This window comes from Dama dama, chromosome 18 (genome assembly GCF_033118175.1).
Source record: "Dama dama isolate Ldn47 chromosome 18, ASM3311817v1, whole genome shotgun sequence".
NCBI classification, from domain to species: domain Eukaryota; kingdom Metazoa; phylum Chordata; class Mammalia; order Artiodactyla; family Cervidae; genus Dama; species Dama dama.
In genome coordinates this window covers 84452205-84466152 of record NC_083698.1, presented here as the reverse complement: position 1 = coordinate 84466152, position 13948 = coordinate 84452205, and positions in this window count along the sequence as shown.

Here is a 13948-nt window from a genome sequence, read left to right as displayed (position 1 = left end):
ACAATGCTTAGATTATTTCACTACTGGAAACAACTAAAATGTTCTTTCCTTCAAAAAAAGCTCTGTGATCATCTATGACCGCTAATAAGGATCTCATGATCTCACCAATAGTCACTGTGTGAAAGTCAAAGTCACTCAGTCGTGTCCAACTCATCACCCACCACCACCTCCAGACTTTTTTCATCTTCCCCAACTGAATCTCTGAACTCATTAAACACTACTCCCCACCCCTGGCTCCCACCAGCAACCACCATTCTGCTTTCTGTCTCTACAAGTTTGATTACTGTAGATGTCTCATACATGGGACAAACAATGTTTGTCTTTTTGCATCTGGCTTATTTCACTTAGAATAGCGTCTTCAAGGTTTGTCCATGTCATAGCATGTGTCAAATTCCCAACCATTTTAAGGTTGAAAAATATTCCATTGTATGCATGTAACACATTTTGTTTACCTGCTCATCTGTTAATGGACCCCTGGATTTTGTCCACATTTTAGTTACTATATGTAATGCTGCTATGAACATGGGTGTACAAACACCTATTTTAGTCTCAACCTTCATTTTTGGGGGCGGTGTATATTCGAATGTGAAATTGCTAGGTCATGGGCTTCCCTGTTGACTCAGCTGGTAAAGAATCTTCCTGCAATATAGAAAACTCGGGTTCAGTCCCTGGGTTGGGAAGATTGCCTTGAGAAGGGAATGTCTATCCTCTCCAGTATTCTTGCCTGGAGAATTCCACAAACAGAGGGGACTGGTGAGCTACAGTCTGTGTGGTCATAAAGAGTAAGACATGACACACTGACAGAACAACAATGGTAATTCTGTGTTTCCTCTTTTGAAAATAGCCATAGCATTTTCTACAGCAGCTGCACCATTTTACATTACCATCAACAGTAAACAGGGTTCCAATTACTCCAACACCCTCACCAACACTTGCTATTTTCTCTCTCTCTCTCTTTTTTTTTTTTGAAACTAGGCATCCTCCTGGATGAATAATTAAATTTTTTTCATATAGGGAGAGACACAGCGTAATATGTGCCTCAAAATATATTTGTATAAAGTGATGCATAAATATAACAAAAATCAGTAAAACTATATTGTTATTAATATTTTCTATATATTTTAGTGCCAATGTTATTTTATATATTTGGTTTTCTTTTTCACTGAAGATATCTGGAGTCTGTCTAGCTTTAGTATGAAATAAAGTCATAGTTCCCTTCCTATTTCATGGAATTCTGGAACATGAAGGATCTTAGAAGTTCATTGCTTGGTAATCCAACTTGCTCAACTTACAAACGCGATGTTTTGAAATATCCAGGGTGAGGTGGCAGCAAAACCAGGAGGTTCCTTATTCTTAGTCTCATCCTTAGGATTTTTTTCTCTCCATCTGTTAGAGGCATTTATACTGCCTCTAAACATTCATAGTAAAAAATTAATGATAGATAGAGGTACACAACCTCAGGAAGAAGAAAACACATCTACCTTTATTAACCTGTTATTTAGAAAATATCTCTATTAAGCAGAAAGACAACCTCAATGCATAATTAGATCTTCACCTTCCTGGAATGCCTAGAGTTGAGATTTGGAAAACCTACACATGCTCTCCATGTGGAGGTTGTTCATGATAATAAACATTCAATTGATCTGAAAGGTTTCATTAAAATACTGTCTGGGGCTCATCCATAATGTTGCAACTGTGACTGAAGAATGAGCAAGCTTCCTGAAATCCATTCTATTATAACACATATTTCAGTTCATAAATCCCAGCTCCTTCTCGAAATATCCCCCAAAGGCTGTCCTTCACTTCTTCACCAAATTCACTGGAGTGACACTAAACCACCCTATCCATCTTTCACTGCCTCACCACCGAGATGATAAATCTCCATTTCCTCCAGAGGGTTTGACACTTGGTGGCCCTCCTTCTTCTGCGATTATTATGCTCTCAGCCTTTTATGATTAGAATTTCTGATTATGCCCAAATCTGTGCAGCAAACCCCACATAAAAACTTGCTTACTTCTTTTAAGCTCATTATAAGTGGGCCTTGTTTTTAAAAATGAATTAAAGGGACTCATTTTGGAAGGGCGATGCCATGTTTCTTTAATGTTAACAATACACTGATCACTTGTCCCAATCATGCCCATTTGTATTGAAAATTTGTTTTAACCCCAAGGTGGCTCCCTTGTCTTTGGGGTAAGCTCATAACATTTAAGAAGCTTCATAAGGCTTCCCTCAGGATAGTCTTCATTTACCTTGGCTCTAAATAAGGGGAATATAGCAATCCAGGCTCAAAACATATGGACTGAATGAAAAAGTGTATTCCCATAGAGAATAAATGTCAACTTGAAATATAAATTAATTGTCTCATGCTTTATAAGAAAAAGATTACTTAAGTCTTGAGGACCTAAGAGTACATACTGGTCGCAGGGCTGATAAAAAGATAAATGAGAACCAAGAACCCCAATACTATAATAGTTTCTCTCAAATACTCAAGTTTTTTATGATTTTTCACTCATATTTTCATGTAACTTGTTTGCATGATTACTTGATATTCTATTATACTTTTAACAACTATTTTCTCTTAACTGATATGAATATCTGGGAAAAGAAAATCATACTGCTTATTTGCAAAATGCTGGAATTCCAAAAAGCACATTTGTGACTCAGTGTTTAAACTAGTATTCAAAGTGACTCAAGTTGATTTGAGTATAAGCTTATATTTATACTGGGAAGCACTTTCCAAGCATTATATTGCTAAATCAAAGATAATAAAATAGAAAAACTTTCAAATTCTTAAACAGATCAAGTTACTTTACTTAAATAAAACTATCTTCTTTGTCATACAAAAAAGTCTGTTGTTTGAATTTTATATATGTTGCAGGAAAAACAGTCTCTCTAGCATTGAACTTTTGGCATTATCCAACATCCAACTTTCCAGAAAATAAGCATCTTTAATATCTGAGAATAGATATCAGACTCATTTTATTCATAATGCCCAGAGCAATCAATGCCAGATGAAGGTAAAAGTAAAATCTCCCATTCTTCCTCCAAATCTCCCAGTAGTAAATACACATTAAGAGTGCTCTTAAACACACAGGGCATGGTTAATTACAGAACAGTACCTGCGGAGTGCCCTTGCCCATCAGAGCAGGGCTCTCACAGGCCAGGTAAGTGTAAGTAACTGTAAGTCATTCAGTCGTGCCTGACTCTTTGTGACCCCATGGACTGCAGCCCACCAGGCTCCTCTGTCCATGAGATTTTCCAGGCAAGGATACTGAGCAGGTTGCCATTTCCTTCTCCAAGGGATCTTCCCGACCCAGGGATTGAACCCAGGTCTCCAGCATTGCAGGCAGATTCTTTACCAACTGAGCTACAGAGGAAGCCTTTACAGGCCAGGTAAGAGAGAACAGAAGCATAAGTCAAGTACAGGATGTTTAAGTGTGCTGTGAGACATTAAGACATCAAAGTCAATGCACAGTCCCTGCTGCCATGGAGCTTACAGTCTTGCAGAGCTTCATCAGGTTTCCAAAGTCTACCCTTTCTGGGGTTATTTTTCCCTAACACCATGATGCTGTATCAGAAAGATCATTAAATAAATACCATGCCTCCTATGCCAACCTCACTGTCGCCACAGTGAATTTGAATCATGGTCTGAAGACATGTGTATTGATACACTTGCACCTCTATGTCATTTAATGTTTTCCCATAAATTATATTGCCTTTATCTCTTTTTATCCACCTGGTTATTTCTTAAGGATACTTAACCACATGCATGTGCTAAGTTTTGACTCTTTGCAAACCTATGGACTGTGGCCCGCCATGCTCCTTTGTCCATGGGATTCTCCAAGCAAGAATACTGGAATGGGTTGCTATGCCCTACTCCATGGGATCTTGACCCAGGAATTGAAACCATGTCTCTTACATCACCTGCATTGGCAGGTAGGTTCTTTACCACTAGTGCCACCTGGTAAGCCCATATACACTGCATTTGTATATACTATTATTATTGCCATCATCATATTATATTTTAATTACAATAACATGTGTCTATGGAATGCAGGAGATATGGGTTTGATCCCTGGGTCGAGAAGATCCCCTGGAGAAGGAAATGGCACCCACTCCAGTATTCTTGTCTGAGAAATCCCATGGACAGAGGAGAAGCCTGGTGAGCTATAGTCCATGGGGTCACAAGAGCTGGACATGGCCTAGCAACTAAACCACTACCATGGTCCTCCATTATTAAAATTGCCTGCCTAACCTCCAACATACACTTGACTCTAAACTCTGTAAGGGAAAAGATCTTATCTGTCTTGTTCTCCTTCATAGCCCAACTCTATCACAATGTCTGCCACAAATGAAGCCATACTATTTTCTTTCATAAGTGTCTGTGGAAGCAGAGTCCACTATTCATTCTATAAAGCACATCAAGAGCCTATTCTTAAGTTAGTTATCCTCAGGAAACGCCAGGCTGGTGGGGAAGGCAGAAATATGAGACACTAAACATAATACTAGATGACAATTATTCATGACTCACTATGGTAGAAAGCTACTAAAGAAGATTAAAAGAGGTAGAAATGTGTACAAGGTCTCGAGCTAGAGTGATCTGTCTGACCTCTTGAGTGGTGCAATCAGTCAATACTGGCAATGAAAGTTGGAAGCCTCCTTTAGGGCCTCCCTGGTGTTCTGTCTGCCTCCTTGATTAAATCCTCTTCATAAAGACTCCCTTCCTCCTCCTTCTACTTCTTAAACCCATTGATCATCTCTTCTTACCTCCTCCTCTCTCCTCAGAGTATCTATAAGTAGGGAAGGGTATTGGTAGCATGAACACAAACTGGTTTATCAGAAGCAAGATATTACAGAGCAAATCATTTATTCTTAAGAAAATATTTTCAAGAGAAATAAAAATAAAATCAGTGGGAATTGTCTTTGCTACATATTCTGCAGCCTAGAGCAAAAAAGAAAAAGGAGGAAAGTGCTTTCAAGATCAAGGAAGTAACATGTGTGAAGACATGGAAGAAGAATTGTGCTAAAGTCTATAAGAAGCAGTTCATGATGACTGGAATAAAACAGAGAGGGGTGTTAGGACACAAGCCTGGAAATGCAAGCAGATGATGGAAAAGGTGCTCAGGTTTCACTCAGTTGACAATGGGATCCATAAAAAGGTTTAGCTAGGGCGGTGATGCCATCTGACTTGTGTTTTGAAATAACAACTCTGGTAGTGGTGTGCAGGATGGACTGGAAGGAGCATTTGCTGGAGGCAAGGAAAGAGCCCAGAAGATTTTTGGAGAAATTCACATAAAAAATTAATACATTCCATATCTATTGTGCATACCCTGGTATATTGGAGGCATTCCATAACTATATTTTAGTCAAATAAGAGAAGTGGAACATGAAGTTCACCCACAACAAGGATGTATGAACTGCATTTATATAATTTAAGCAATTTAAAACTCTAAAAGGTGATAAGAGTTAATTCTTTGGTAAAGAGGGAGTCCAAAACTCTGTTGTGTTTTTTGTGTTCCTTTTATATAACCTCTATGCAGAGTAATATTAAATTACAAATGCAACCCCCTTCTTCATCCACTTTGGCATCCCTGCCTATAATATCTCACCTGACATCTGCAATTGCATAATGATTCAGTGTAATGTAAGAATTCTTAGATAATCTTGATATTTAAGGCTTCTACTGACTTTTGTAAAGTCTCAACAAAAACATATCTGCAAAATGTCATAGAGTAAGTGTCATCATTCCTATGGCATTGTTTTGCTTTCCTCTGTAAAATGGGAACATGGGGATTAACTAAATCAAAATTGATATAAATATATCATTATCAGAATATGATAAAGCAGATGGATGAACATATGCGCTTAATTTTAATTGTCCTAAAGATAGTACCTAATAAGATGCTTAGAGTCAAATGTTATCCTAAAATATCATTGAACATGTTTACATATTTTCCCGTTATGTACTTAATTCTACCTTGAATTTCCTACCAATCTGTTGAAAAATTTGATAAATGCTAGCAATAGACATGTCTTTAACTCTTTAATCAAATAATCATAGAATTTCATATTCAAATCCAACCGCATTTCCAATGCAGAAATCTCTACTGTTTTGCTGACAAAATCATCGGGGTTCTGCTTGGAAGGAGGAAATAGGGACTCACGCTTTCGTGAGGCTCCCTGATTTGAAGCAGTGCTCTACTGAGTAGCTTGCACTACCAGCCCTCCCACTGCCTTCTGAACCAACAGGGTCTGCAACTCCTAACCACAGTTCTTCAGATATTTAAATATCGCTCTTACGTTTTCCTTCAGTCTGGAAATGCAACTGTAGTTCAGGGGTGCATTAACAAGGGTGTGCACCAGAGTGCCTCCTGGGAGGATGGAAATGAGCCCTCAGGAAGAATGAACAATTTGTGTTCCCTTCTGGGTTGGGGAGGTGAAGGAGGTTAAAGATAACCCCAGAGAAGAGTTTCAATTGTGAGTGAGCAAATATATATATTTGTGTGTGTGTGTGTGTGTGTGTGTGTGTGTACTTAGAGATATAAACTTGGAAGCAAGATAGCATGATGGAAAATCCTCTGTCTTAGGGGAAGGTACAGAGTATCCCATGAAACTTATTCTTCCCATGATGGAACTGATTAAGAGGTGGAATTATTCTTGAAGCAGAAATTATTCTTCTACAGGTTGCATAGCCACTGGGTATGTGTTGTACTCAATATATCTGAACTGCTGTTTCTTGTGTGATTCAAGTCACATGTCCTGCACTGTTCTAAAACCAGACTCCATGGTTTTTTGGAAGCCATGGTGTATAACAAAATTACCAGTCTCTTGGGACAAGAAACCACAAGTTCCTTAGCAGAGCAGAAAAGCAAAGCACCTGAGCTTGTGTTCTCATTTTAAAAAATTAGTTAATAGACTTTGACTCAAAGTCTACATTATATGAATTCTGAAACATGCTTAATTTGCAATTTCTGAAGCCTTAGAGAACCATCATGTTTTCCTGCCTAGGTGGTTTCACATATTACACTAATCAGCCTCCTAGGGCCATTATAATTAGGCAAAATGAGTTGGTACCTTTCTTTCCTGGCCTCCTCCCCTGGAGTCATTTTACTTTGAAGTTTATTGTCTTGCTCTAGCATTAATATTTAAATTATAAATACAAAATTCCTAGGAGAATTCATTAAGAAATGTCTACAAAGTACTTTTAAAAACCTATGATAAATGCACAGAGTGAGGAGAGAGGTACCAGAAGTCAGCAAGATTAGCTGAACCAGGGCTGATGATCAAAATAGTGACAAACATGTAAGAAAAACAATTAAACTAGCTGTTGTTTAGTTGCTAAGTCATGTCTGACTCTTTTGCGACCCCATGGACAGTAGCCTGCCAGGCTCCTCTGTCTGTCCATGGGATTTCCCAGTCAAGAATACTGGAGTGGATTGCCATTTCCTTCTCCAGAGAATCTTCCTGACCCAGAGATTGAACCCACATCCTGCACTGGCAGATGAATTCTTTAGTAAGTACTGAGCCACCAGGGAAGCCCAATTAAGCCAGCAGTACTTTATTAAATGCATTTAATAATGATCTTGCCAAAATTCTTGCTTGAAACTCCATGACTATATCCTATGAGCCCTCCTTAATACATTATAAGATTCTTCAGTATCTTTCTGGGTCTCCCATCTCACCTTTTGCCACTCCATAAACGCTGTGCTGGAGTGAAGTTAACTTTGTGGTCCAATGTCCCTTGTTCTCCAGGCTAACTCCATCTTAAGCTATACCCACTCTCCTCACCCTACTCCCATGCCCATTTTGGACCTGCTATCAGACGCTCCTCCTTTGGATCTCAGGTTATATCTTTTCTTGATAAAGTTTCTCTTCGCATTTCTTTATATTAGACTAGCTGTTTTCCCTGCTTTTTCTCTTCTAATGCCTCTAATATAATAGTAAGAGCTCCATGCTGCCATTTCTGTTTGAATTGTCTGCCTCCTATCTGTGCTAGACTGGAAGCCTTGAAAAGTTCTCTCTCCATCTTTATAGCCTAAGAGTATATACATATATATATATATCCCACTGCCTGGCAAAAAATGAGGTTCCAGTAAAATGTCGTACATGAACGAATGAGTGAATCAGTGAGTGAATAAATGAATTGCTAGCAGAATGGCATTAAAAAAAATCAATCTGTGCCTTAGAAAGAAAATACACACATACACACTCACGTCAGTATTTTCTTGACAGTTTCAAGACATCGCTCTGCCACTAGAAATTAAGATTTATTCTTATGTAGGAACTAATTTATGTAAATAGTGTCCAATTCTGACATTCACTATTGAAATAGTTGGATCCTGAAAAATATCAGCCAACTAATCCACATTTATGGAGATTCTATTAAATGCTTAACTCTGTGAATTAAAGGTTTTCTGGCTCTAAGCCGGTGAGGGTGAAGAGTTGAGCATTCCTAGTGATGTCTTAAAGTTTACAAAACAGTGTTAAGAAGTTTGGCAACAAAATATCAACAGTCTTCTCACCTTTTGAAACCCCTCTTCTCTCCTTTATTTCCTTTGGTTGATCTCAATGCTTAAGTAGGCAGAAGTCTAGTTTTGCATGATTTTCTTGCAAAAAGTTGGGTTTTGTGGCCAAATAGAATAGAGAGAAATTTTTCTTAAATATTGACACGAGTAAGGTTCTTGTGATTTATAGTTCATCTAATATCACTATATTCCAGGAAAATGAACTAAAACCTTAACTTCATCAATTATTAGGATTGCAAAAGGGACTAGATGCAATGTCTAGTGGGAGACCAGAAGGGAATGCAGGAGAGGATGTTTTGTAAGTCACAAATCACTATTTAAATTAATGATATATTTCTTAATTCTTAGAAATATTCCAAGAGAGGATATGGAGATCTTTTTCACATGGAAGGATCTGAGAGGTTGAAATTAATGAGATTTGGTTAGTCCCTTGGACTGCAAGAAGATCAAATCAGTCAATCCTAAAGGAAATCAATTCTGAATACTCATTGAAAGGACTGATGCTGAAGCTGAAGATCCAATACTTTGGCCACCTAATGCAAAGAGCTGACTCATTAGAAAAGGTCCTGATGCTGGGAAAGACTGAAGGCAGAAGAAGAGAAGGGGATGACAGAGGACAAGATGGTTGGATGGCATCACCAACTCAACGGACATGAGTTTGAGCAATCTCTGGGAGATGGTGAAGGACAGGGAAGCCTGGCGTGCTGCAGTCCACGGGGCCACAAAAAGTTGGACACCACTGAGTGACTGAACAACAACAAAAAGATAAAGAATGAAGCCATGTTAGAATGAAGGACACGATGGCTGGGGAAAATTAGGTCAAGCAACCAAGAGGTCTGGATGTTATAGGATTCTGTAAGTTAACATTGAATTTCATAATTATGGCAAAATAATGATGAAATTGGAAAGCAGGCCAGTGAAACTGGAATGAGGTATAAGAGAGGAAAGGCCTACAAGTCTGTGATACAACTCAGAAGTGGGTGGTATAGTTGTTAGGGAGAAATAGTGCTTCTAAAACTACTTGTATATCATTAAGCATGGCATCCACATATGTACATGTGAAAAATGATTCAGAGACACATTTATAAAGACAATAGTATACATGCTTTAGAGTTCATGGGGTCTATACAATTACTCCATCAGGGTCTATTTCTAACTCTTAGGGAATGACTGTACTGTATTAAGCTCAATTTGATATCCCAATTGAATTATTTAAGGAGATCAGAGAAGGTGCCCCAAATTGCAGGACATTTAAATTGATCCTTGAATAGTAAGAGTTTTTTATTCTCTGTCCCTTCTTTCATAATTTTTAGATATTCTTCTAAAATTTGATTGTACAAATACTTCCTATTCTTTGGTTTCTTTAAATGTCTGTCTTATTTTGTTGTTGTTGTTGTTTTTCTTAGCTGGAATTGTTTAAAAGTATTTTCAGAATTTCACTTTTTAATGATGTTCCAATCTCTGTTCCCACATAAAAATCATATTTGCATGTATCTTTCTACAGTAAGTTGTCTGCAATATGCCAGCCTTTTGGTTGTTTGCTTAGTTAATTTCTTCTCTCCTTTCAAAGCCATCCTCAAAATATGCCTTCCCTGGCTTCCTAGTCTCCAACTAGGTCAAACAGCTCATTAAAAACAGGTACTTTCCTCCTAGCGTTTACCAGTATTAGAACCAAATGTGTAATGGAATAATTTTTGGTTTTTTCTGTCATGACCTCCACTGTTTTCCCAACACCAAATATGGTTGTTTGCATAGAGCAGGTATGCAAAAGATAATGTTGAATCAGTGAACAGATGTAAGACTGAATAAGGGAAAAGCTATTCATCCCCTAAGAAGTATATCTTTTAGTGAAAAGATTACCAAGTCATTTTAGAAAACTGCACCATTTTTGTTAATAAAAACAAAAATTAACTGTCAAAATATCTGCAAAATGTTAAAAATGATTATTTCCAAGGGATAAAATTAAAGGGGATTTTATCTTATTTTTAAATCTTAATTCCATATATGTTTCTACAGTTAATATTTATTACTTCAAAATTAAAATAAAATGCCTTAGTCTGGTTGGTTCATATGTTTTTCTTTAGAAACCCTTTTCTTTTTTGGTTCCTATCTATTACTTGGACTTCCCTGATGGCTCAGTTGATAAAGAATCCACCTGCAATGATATTACTTACTTAATATGTGAAATGTCCTCTCCCTAAACTGGCATAGTCTTATAGTTGTAGAAGCAAACTCCAGGAGATAATGAAGGACAGGGGAACCTGGCGTGCTGCAGTCCATGGATTTGAAGAGTCAGATAGGACTTAGCGACTGAACAAAAACAAGTTGTATAAGGCTTTACAATTTTCCAAGCTTTCTTACCTATTTTAGCTTATTTGACCTTCAAAAGAACTCCCATAATATATGCAGACAGGTTTTGTTCCCATTCTGCAGAGGATTCTGTGATCACACTTTCATACCTATGTTTGATAATCTCTTCTTTTTCTACTACTATATTCTCCAAGATCTTTATCACTAAAAATGTAATTACTTGTAACATCTAAATTTAAAAAGGCAGATACCTATGCTGTTTCATCTACTCCTTGAGGAATGAAGTCGTCAAAAGAGTGAGTCAAGGTTTTATTCTTCGATCCATCTTAACCACTTTACAAGAACTAGAGAGCTGAAATTTCCAAGACTATTAACTTTTTCATTCATTCAATAAATACTTACTAAGCAATGACAGTATATTAGGCACTACAGTTATAAGGGTGAGATATTTCCTCTGGCTTCATGGAATCTGCAACTTAGAGGAAGATAAACACATAAGGAAATACATGAAACTTTTTAAAAAGCTAAAGTGGAGAAGAAAACATGCAATGAAAGAAAACAGTAAGAAGGACTTCACTCAGTTGGAATGGTGAATAAACAGGCTTTCTGAAGTGTGAATGAGAATTTTCCAGGTGAAGTGTGGGGAGGAAGAGGGTTTCGGTCAGAGGGAACAGAATGTGCAAACACCCTGAGGCAAGAAAGAGCTTGGCTCCTCTGAGGATGTGTGGGAAGGAATTGCTGGAGCAGAGAGCTTCAGAGCAAGAGTGTTCCAAGATGAAGAAGGTGAGATCAGATACAGCCCTCCTCTTCTCATTAAATGAGATTTATTACATTCAAAGGAATCAGCTTGTGATTTCTCAGTCTTCATTATATTGAATCAATCTTTATCATGTTGTTGTTGTTTAGTTGGTGAGTCTGCCCAACTCTTCTTTTTATATATTTTTTTTTAATTTTTTTTTATTATTATTATTTTTTTTTTTCCAGTGGGTTTTGTCATACATTGATATGAATCAGCCATGGATTTACATGTATTCCCAATCCCGATCCCCCCTCCCACCTCCCTCTCCACCCGATTCCTCTGGGTCTTCCCAGTGCACCAGGCCGGAGCACTTGTCTGGTGCATCCCACCTGGGCTGGTGATCTGTTTCACCATAGATAGTATACATGCTGTTCTTTTGAAATATCCCACCCTCACATTCTCCCACAAAGTTCAAAAGTCTGTTCTGTATTTCTGTGTCTCTTTTTCTGTTCTGCATATAGGGTTATCGTTATCACCTTTCTAAATTCCATATACATGTGTCAGTATGCTGTAATGTTCTTTATCTTTCTGGCTTACTTCACTCTGTATAAAGGGCTCCAGCTTCATCCATCTCATTAGGACTGGTTCAAATGAATTCTTTTTAATGGCTGAGTAATATTCCATGGTGTATATGTACCACAGCTTCCTTATCCATTCATCTGCTGATGGGCATCTAGGTTGCTTCCATGTCCTGGCTATTATAAACAGTGCTGCGATGAACATTGGGGTGCACGTGTCTCTTTCAGATCTGGTTTCCTCGGTGTGTATGCCCAGAAGTGGGATTGCTGGGTCATATGGCAGTTCTATTTCCAGTTTTTTAAGAAATCTCCACACTGTTTTCCATAGCGGCTGTACTAGTTTGCATTCCCACCAACAGTGTAAGAGGGTTCCCTTTTCTCCACACCCTCTCCAGCATTTATTGCTTGTAGACTTTTGGATAGCAGCCATCCTGACTGGCGTGTAATGGTACCTCATTGTGGTTTTGATTTGCATTTCTCTAATAATGAGTGATGTTGAGCATCTTTTCATGTGTTTGTTAGCCATCTGTATGTCTTCTTTGGAGAAATGTCTGTTTAGTTCTTTGGCCCATTTTTTGATTGGGTCATTTATTTTTCTGGAATTGAGCTGCAGGAGTTGCTTGTATATTTTTGAGATTAATCCTTTGTCTGTTTCTTCATTTGCTATTATTTTCTCCCAATCTGAGGGCTGTCTTTTCACCTTACTTATAGTTTCCTTTGTAGTGCAAAAGCTTTTAAGTTTCATTAGGTCCCATTTGTTTATTTTTGCTTTTATTTCCAATATTCTGGGAGGTGGGTCATAGAGGATCTTGCTTTGATTTATGTCAGAGAGTGTTTTGCCTATGTTCTGCTCTAGGAGTTTTATAGTTTCTGGTCTTACATTTAGATCTTTAATCCATTTTGAGTTTATTTTTGTGTATGGTGTTAGAAAGTGTTCTAGTTTCATTCTTTTACAAGTGGTTGACCAGTTTTCCCAGCACCACTTGTTAAAGAGGTTGTCTTTTTTCCATTGTATATCCTTGCCTCCTTTGTCAAAGATAAGGTGTCCATAGGTTCGTGGATTTATCTCTGGGCTTTCTATTCTGTTCCATTGATCTATATTTCTGTCTTTGTGCCAGTACCATACTGTCTTGATGACTGTGGCTTTGTAGTAGAGTCTGAAGTCAGGCAGGTTGATTCCTCCAGCTCCATTCTTCTTTCTCAAGATTACTTTGGCTATTCGAGGTTTTTTATATTTCCATACAAATTGTGAAATTATTTGTTCTAGTTCTGTGAAAAATACCGTTGGTAGCTTGATAGGGATTGCATTTAATCTATAGACTGCTTTGGGTAGAATAGCCATTTTGACAATATTAATTCTTCCAATCCATGAACACGGTATGTTTCTCCATCTGTTTGTGTCCTCTTTGATTTCTTTCATCAGTGTTTTATAGTTTTCTATGTATAGGTCCTTTGTTTCTTTAGGTAGATATACTCCTAAGTATTTTATTCTTTTTGTTGCAATGGTGAATGGTATTGTTTCCTTAATTTCTCTTTCTGTTTTTTCATTGTTAGTATATAGGAATGCAAGGGATTTCTGTGTGTTAATTTTATATCCTGCAACTTTACTATATTCATTGATTAGCTCTAGTAATTTTCTGGTAGAGTCTTTAGGGATTTCTATGTAGAGGATCATGTCATCTGCAAACAGTGAGAGTTTTACTTCTTCTTTTCCTATCTGGATTCCTTTTACTTCTTTTTCTGCTCTGATTGCTGTGGCCAGAACTTCCAACACTATGTTGAATAGTAGTGGTGAG